The sequence below is a fragment of the Austrofundulus limnaeus genome, unplaced genomic scaffold (genome assembly GCF_001266775.1).
Source record: "Austrofundulus limnaeus strain Quisiro unplaced genomic scaffold, Austrofundulus_limnaeus-1.0 Scaffold12, whole genome shotgun sequence".
Lineage (NCBI taxonomy): Eukaryota > Metazoa > Chordata > Actinopteri > Cyprinodontiformes > Rivulidae > Austrofundulus > Austrofundulus limnaeus.
In genome coordinates, this window is record NW_013952414.1 from 2,533,199 (window position 1) to 2,541,220 (window position 8,022).

Consider the following 8,022-nt stretch of genomic DNA (forward strand, 5'->3'; position numbering starts at 1 on the left):
CTTTCAGCATTCAGTCTGCTTCACTGCAGAAAATGCAACTTCTCTAATTCACTAAAAAAACAAATATAATAGATTTAAATAAAAACATACTTTAACTGGTTCCACTCAACTGAATTGCATAATGGAAAGACATTTAATTTACGATGACTTTACATTCACTGAAAATAACGTAAAATAAATGTGTTACTTTTACTCAGTTCAGTTGAGTGGAACCAGTTAACATTTTTTAAAATTAAATCCATTAAATATGTTTTTGAGTGCACATCCTATTTAAAAGATCTGAACTTCTGCTTTTTAAGATGTAGTGAAAAAAACTGCTTTACAGGACCCACGAGCTTGACTCTTCAATGAGAGCTTCTTCTTCTTCAGTCTTCATGCCTCTGACACAGTAGCTGTTCCTGCTGGCAGCAGAGGCGTTTCCCTAAACATAAAAAAGGACTGGATCTCCCTGTAAACGCTGACCCATCTCTCTTGCCACTTAAACGGGGGCCCAGGCCAGCATACAAAGTTCAACAACTGTGAAGAAGGAACTATTAAAGAGGACACACAAAGCAGTGACCTTGACTGACAAGTGCTCTTCATTCTGGTCATAAACAGCAGTGGGGCCTGATAAGTGCTCAGCGATGCAGGGAGTAATGGCCAATCCGTCAGCAGTAGTTGGACCGTGTGAGCTAGTATAAATGGAACATACATAATGTACAGCAATAATACCAGCACACTCAGCCTAATGTATTATCATTATTTTAGGGCACCAGGTTTTTTTTCTTTCTTTTCCTCTAAACTCATGTGCCTCAACACGGAGGGTAAACGCCTTCCGCCCACCATAATTTCATTTTAATCTTTGTTCCATATTATAATTTTCATGGTCAGAAATACGCCGGGAAGGAACGGCACGTTTCCAACAAGGGGCTAAACAGAACACAGGCCGTAAGCGGAGGTTTTATGTGACCATATAACAGCCCGTTCCCATGCAGGCGCCAGTCAATTTACGATAAGCAGAAGTGAGAAAGCTGTAAATTTACACCTGATGGCCCGTCTCCCTCACCTCAAACAACATCATTATGTTCCCAACTAGCCTCTGATAGCGAGGCTGGGATTATTTAAATACAGTGTCTGAAATATTAATTTTCCAAACATTAAAACAAATGACTGGTAATCATTATAATATGAAATCAAGCTTGTGAGAAAACAAGACGAGAACTGGTGCAACAAATTTGGAGGCATCACTGCATTTAAGGGAAAATCAACTTGAAATGCATGCTTGTCTCTAAAATGAGATTTTATTCATTTTACCACGGGATTTTAGCCAGATAAGAAGTCAAGTAGCTGATTAAAGAGAAATGCCTGAGCTCACTTCTGCTTTTACAAATCAGGCTACAAATTTTAGCTGCTCAGATTGAAATATCCTTCTTCTAAATCCTTTTTTTTTTTCACATTTAAACCACTCAGTTGGGGTTTATATGAAGTGCAACTGCAATACTTTGGCCTAAATTCCTCCTTATTGTAACTCCACAAGCCCCTCTTTCACCTCTTTTCTGAAGTGTGTCTCAGATCAACTCGTTCTGAGGCTGTATCTTTAAATCCAAACTAGGCACTTCACACCCCGCCCCCCTCCAGCTTCCAGAGCGATCCATTCTAGTTTGATAGAGGGTTTTACGACTATATAGCTGCATAGAAATGCTTTATTTACAAATGAATTAAAATATGTCAGAAAGGGATGACTTGTCCATCCAGTCTTACATGTTGGAGCCAGAGTCTGAGAGCCAGAGGAGAATGAAGATGATGAAACTGTAGTTGGTAAGTTCAGACCTTATTTAAAAGTTCTGTTGCAAATAACGTAATAGTTCAGAAAACTTCAAAGAACATAGAGAAAATGGAAAAATATGACCTAAACAGAACATAAAGATATCTATGCAGCACCAAGAAAAAATATATTCAACTTTCCTGCACTCCTAAAGACTCCAAGTACACAACAAAATGTATTTAACTAAYTAAAAAAATTGGATTTTGCAGGATATTTCTCCTCCAAAAAGTGATCTACAACAGGTAAGATATTAAGTGTTAGGTTTTCCTCTGAATCCCACTTGGAAATAATCTGAACTACACCTTTAATGAAATAGGCAGTCTTTATGTTTGCTCTTAAAACAGCAGCATTTAAGAAAACTTTCAGGAATTCGGGAAATGAGAGAAATGTAATTTCCTGAGTGGATTCTTGAGGCAGTCACTAATTCTGATATATTTTATCACTCAACTCAAGTGTAACAGAAAGTTAACTGTAGATTTCCCCCCTGTTTAACATGCATGTTTTACAGAAATATTTAAAAGCATGATTTTTTTCTCACACAATGAACMTTTTCTGAACAGTTTTGACCTCCAAGCACAACTGTAGCACTATATGTAAATGAATCAATGTGTTTTAAATGAAAAAAATGTTTTCTGTTTTTTTTACAAACTGGTCAGAGTAGTTTATACTGTATATTTTAAATAGAATTGATYATTGCTAAAATCTACTCTAACATTTAGTGGCCAAAACAAGTAAATACAACAAATCTCAGATCCTAAAATACATCCAGTGAAGGCTTATTTAGTCTTGTCCCTGCACTAGTTGTGCTGAGAGTTATCGTGTAATGCCATTAATTAACAGGCATCTCTAAAGCCTCCCACACACATATTGCATCAAAGTCACAGCCAGTGTCCTTGTCCAAAAACTTGTCTCCTCACACTCTAAAAAAGAAGAAAAAAAAAGAATATTCAGCGCTACTATGTAACAATAACGCTGCATACTGTTAGAATATTTAAATAAACAAAATAGACTGTAGACATTTTTAAAATATATATTAAAGGTTTTAAATATTGTGTGCCTTCCTGTCTCATCTCACGAAGGTATCCCCACAGAGCAGAGCAAAAAATGAAAGATGCCTCCGAAGCTTGAAGATAGTCATCTCTCCTGTGGAGGTCAAATCTAACATGGCAGCTTAGTGTCTGTGGAGATTGACAGCCTGGAGAAATACGGCTGCCAGGCGCCCACAATGCACAGTGACAGTGAACACCTCCCAGGAAAAAGGCTGGTTACCAAGCCTTATAGAGCGACTGTCAGAGGGCGCCTGTTGTCAGAGCTGCTGCCGACTCGGCGCTGACACACTCTGTCAAACTATCTCTATCATATCAGAAGCATCTCAATCATATAAACACCGCTCTGTGTGGATCTGAGCTGGGCTGGCTTTATCCAACCGAGCTGGTTTTATTTGACTTTTTGCACACTCACTTTTATTACAGAGAAAAGAAGCACATTTATTCTTGTTTTATGTATATTTTGCTCACATTTTAAACATTTTCATCAATTTTATTCATTTATTTTTTGTTACAACGGCCTTTTTAACTTGTTCTAGGTCCATTAAATMGTTTTTATTCTGCCTTTCAGGACTGATCTTCCTCAAAAATTTATTTTTTTCAGATGTTTTACTGATGAGAGGAGGGTAGATGATTTCTATTTCTATGTGAACCCAACAAATAAATTACTAATTGATTTTCAATCAAAATTATATTTTAAAAAACAACTTAAAAGATAAAAAATGTGTCTAAATTATTCACAAAGGGCAACTTGATTTTTCAGCTTCTCAGATATGAAAATTTCCTTGTTTTTACCATTTAAAATCATGTTCCTTGTAAAATTCTTGTTCGAAATTTAGAAGAAAGATTAAAAATTGGCTCATCTTCAAAACATAAATTTATAACATTTATACCAGTTCAGCACGTTGCATCTATTTTATCTGAAACAAAACGTGTTTACCATCAATCGTTTCAAAGGAAAACAAATTTTCATTGTTTCAACACGTGAAAATGTGCATTTTCACACAAAAACATCCATCCGAAGTGGCACCCTTGACTGTATGTTGTTTACTGTGATGCTGTGTGCAGAGGTGAAATACAGCAGAGTACTAATTGCATGAAATATGTTATCTTACAGGCTTGTGCTGTCTGCGTTTCATAAACAAAAGCTGACAGATCATGCCCTGGACCAGTGACCCTGCTGTGAGCATATGCACTAATGCAAGGTCACACTGGAGACTGGCCACATGAGGAGAAAACAGCCACCCAGTTTGCCTCGTGAACCCAGCAGACACAAACTCCTAATGTAGTCATCGTGCCCTACGATGAAATGTCAGTGTGTTTAACAGCACCCCTCCCCCCCTCGCCTTTTTTTTTCCATTAGCAGCTCTAATAGATGGCTCTTGTACTGAACAGAGGATTCCCTTCATGTGTGGGAGAGGAGAAAATGATAAGCGGATATCATTGCCAAAAATCTGTTGCACACTCAGTGTCAAGGAGGCTTTGTTGGCTCCCTCAGGGCTCAGCTGTGTGCAAAAAGCATGGCAGCCTTTGATTTTCATGACGACAGGTGGCCATATTTAAATCAGAGATCTGCATATAATACCAGTTATAAAACCGCAGATATACACTCGGTTCTGTAAGTATTTTATAGTGATACAATCTTTGTGATTTTTGGCTTTGATTGGAGGCAAATAAAATGYGAACAACACATCTTGCATTAAGTTTAAAGAGCTTAGCTTAAATATTTCACAAACTTTAGGAAATACAGCTTTTTAATTAAAAATAGACTATTTTATGAGCTAAAAGTTACAAATATGTTTGTGTGAAATAATGGGAGTTTATTTAAAGCCCTGTAGACTTATTTAAAATAAATATTTACCACTTTTATCAATTCATTAAGATAAAAATTATTATTTTTTAATCTGGATGAGGCATTGTAGGTTTGAAATAGTATTCTATATTTTTATCAGCTTTTGTGTGTAGTGTGCGTGCACATTTTCTAATAAAACAAGAGACAAAAAGGAAGCACAAGAAAAATATAAAACATGAAACCAAAGAAAATAATACGATCAGGAACTTTATTACATAAAAACATAAAATACAATGAAAACACTTAGAGATGCTTTTCTCACGTCTACTGTGGCAAATTTTAGTTTGAACCTTTTTTTTTAATCAGAATTTGTCCAGCAGCTCCATGTATCAAAAAAACTGACTCGGATATTTACTGACATTTTGTTGTTTCTTTGCAGAATTTCTTTGAGTTGTATTTATCCTGTTTTGAAGTCATTATACTTGTCATGTCTTGTCAGCTTTGCAGCGTTTGGTTGAAAATGGGCACAAACTGCTCCTGAGTCATTCTGAGAATTTTATAACAATCACATCATCAAGAAATCAATTTCTTCAAATGTACTTATGGAATTACACTTTTCTTTTAATCTTTWGCATATTATCACATTTTTTTCTTAATCTAGGACAAACAAATCCTGGTTTCAACCTTCAATAAATMAATAAAAAGTGTGCAAAAGTGCAAGAAATCCTCAAACACACACTCTTATTGTCTTCCAGATGCTTTGGTGTAACCTCATTATTGTTCTCATCTAAGCCAGAGGTTCTCAAACTGGGGTCCCAGGACCCCCAGAAAACCATGCCATAATGGGGGTCCTCCAAAAAAAAGTTCATTTGTTTTGTTTTTTTTTTTTTGTTTTTTTTTAAATGCTTATTAGGGAACAATGCACTATAAAACAAACATTCTACCAAACACAAAATAATATTCCCATGGCATTTAGGGGTTAAAATGGGGTATATGGGGGTAGGAGTCCCCAGGAAAGTTTTCACCTAAATAAGGGGTCCCCAGATCCAAAAGGTTTGAGAACCCCCGAAGCTTCCATTTCTCCACGAAGCAACAGCGAGTTCAAGGATTTTACAGAGTTTTAGTTTATGTCCCTGCAAAAMGTAAGGAAGACTCAGCTTGTTGATTTGAATCAGTTTATTCTACAAGAAATGTCAAGTGGAGCATCACAGGGATGAGACAGATCCAATCGAATTAAAAGAGTTCAACTGAAAATGTTGTTCCTTTATAAACCTGGTTGGTTTGTTGTTGAAAACATGTAATAAAGAAGAAAAAGCGTAAAAAGAGGGGCAGATCGAGGTCCTCAGGAAGGTTTTAGAATGAACGGGCCTACAAGCAGAAAGTCTGACGTCGTCTCCCCTCATCCTCTGCTTGCCCTTTGTCATGCATCCTCACCTCCAAAGCTGTCACTGGCTTGTCAGAACCAATCAAAGGACGCCATGCTGTCTGCCAGCCGTGTACCAGTTTGGACAGGATGACATCAAATTTCTGGTGCTATGTGTCAAGGACCATATGAAAACAGATGTCCTCATTACGGCTTCGTCTCACTGCTTAAAGAATGAAAGATGCAGAACTTTTCATTGATCAGAGTGTTTTAAAGCAAATCTTCGAACCTTTCTATTTGCATAGTTTGGTCTCAGCTTAGTTTTAAGTAAGGTTTTCTGAAAATGTCTCACAAAAATAACCAGAGCAGTGGTTGGCTTTTTGTAAAAAAAAATTGCCAAAAGAGTGCAGAACGCAAACCTAACCATGATCCAGTCCACTCACGGTGGATCAAAACAGTGACATGTCAGAGTCCGGTGTCGTGCATATATGAGGCCCTGTGAGATCCAGCATGACAAAAGTAACTTTATTGAATGAGACAGATCACTGCTTGTCTGACTGACTTAATCTGTTTGATTGAGCAACGGGACGCCTTCGGCTTCACAAGTCTTTCAAAGGCTGCAGATTCTGCAAGTGTGAAAAGAGAGGGAGGGAGGGGGAAAAGACAGGAGAAAAATCTCCTCAGCACCCATTTTTTTAACTAAAAGATGTAGAAGGTTTAAACGTCTCATTTATTGACCCACCACTCGAGCGCATTCGGATCATTGGCTTCTTATAAAAACTCTAAGCTCGGAGAGTCTGTCAGCTGTCAGAGCCGCTGATTAAAAGCAGAACCCACTGAATGGGAGCAGAACTCGGGGAGGATGATGAAGCTTCACTGGAGCCAAATGTTAAAGAGCATAATAAGGCAGAATGTGAAGAATCTGTCCCCGCAGACTTAAAAAAGCCATACATTCATTTGCTCATGCTTCACGATCTCATTATGGGGACCTAACTTTCAGCTCCGCCCTCCTTTCACCGGCCAGTCAGAACACAAAGCAGACCTCAGTGATTATTGGGCTTGATCTGAATTTTATTTAGAGCTCCATATGTTTCCCCGGCCTCCTCTGAAAGGCTGCTGTTGATGCTTGGCCTCTCTCTCTCTCGGCCCGTTAGGCGTTAAAGGAGGGCCCATTCTGTCGCCACGCCGCCTTTTGTCAACCTTTGAGGTTAACAGACAAAAGTGACTGGCTGGCAGTATATAGGAGGTTTGTCGCAGCTAAAATTTAAAAAAAGGATTGAGCATTTAGGGTGTTTTTACCAAACACTGCACTTTTCTTGTCCAGCTTTTGCGCAACATTTGGCGCTAAAAGCTTAACCAGATACCATGACAGGAAGTGGAATATGAGATCATACAAAAGCTTTATGACCCCCCCCCCCACACACACACACACACACACACACACCTCCTCTATTTCAAAAAGCCTTTTCTACAAACATAGTTCCTTACACTTTTTCCCCCTAAAAAGGCCCAAAGCTCTCGGTCTCTGATTCTCCAGGTCCCCCCCACAACCCCCACCCCACCCCCTTAGTGACAATTTGTCCACATCAGAGAGCCGTCAGGCCTAATGAGAGCTGACTCGTGACACGCAGACGGGGAGGGGTGGGGGCCGCCGGTCACAGGCAGCGCCAGAGCCGGGGTGCTCGCCTGCCCCGGGGCTACAGAAAAACGCCGTGCTCAGACTGCTGTGTGAGAGAACACAACTGCTTCCTGCTAAGCTCTGCTTTACCACCATAAGCTCCACCCGCCCCAGAGCCCTTACATCACTGAGCAGCTGCCCGAGAACCGATCAGTTCGGAAAATCACAGCAACGCTGGTTTTATTCAGTATGTGTCCAGTTTAAGACTTTGATTATTCTCCTGAAAGACTGATTCTTACACATCTTTATGGTTTTTAATAGACTGGGCTCCTAAAAGCAATTTTTTTATTATTAATTTTATGATTTGGTTTTTACCTCATCACATCCACTGATGTCTTT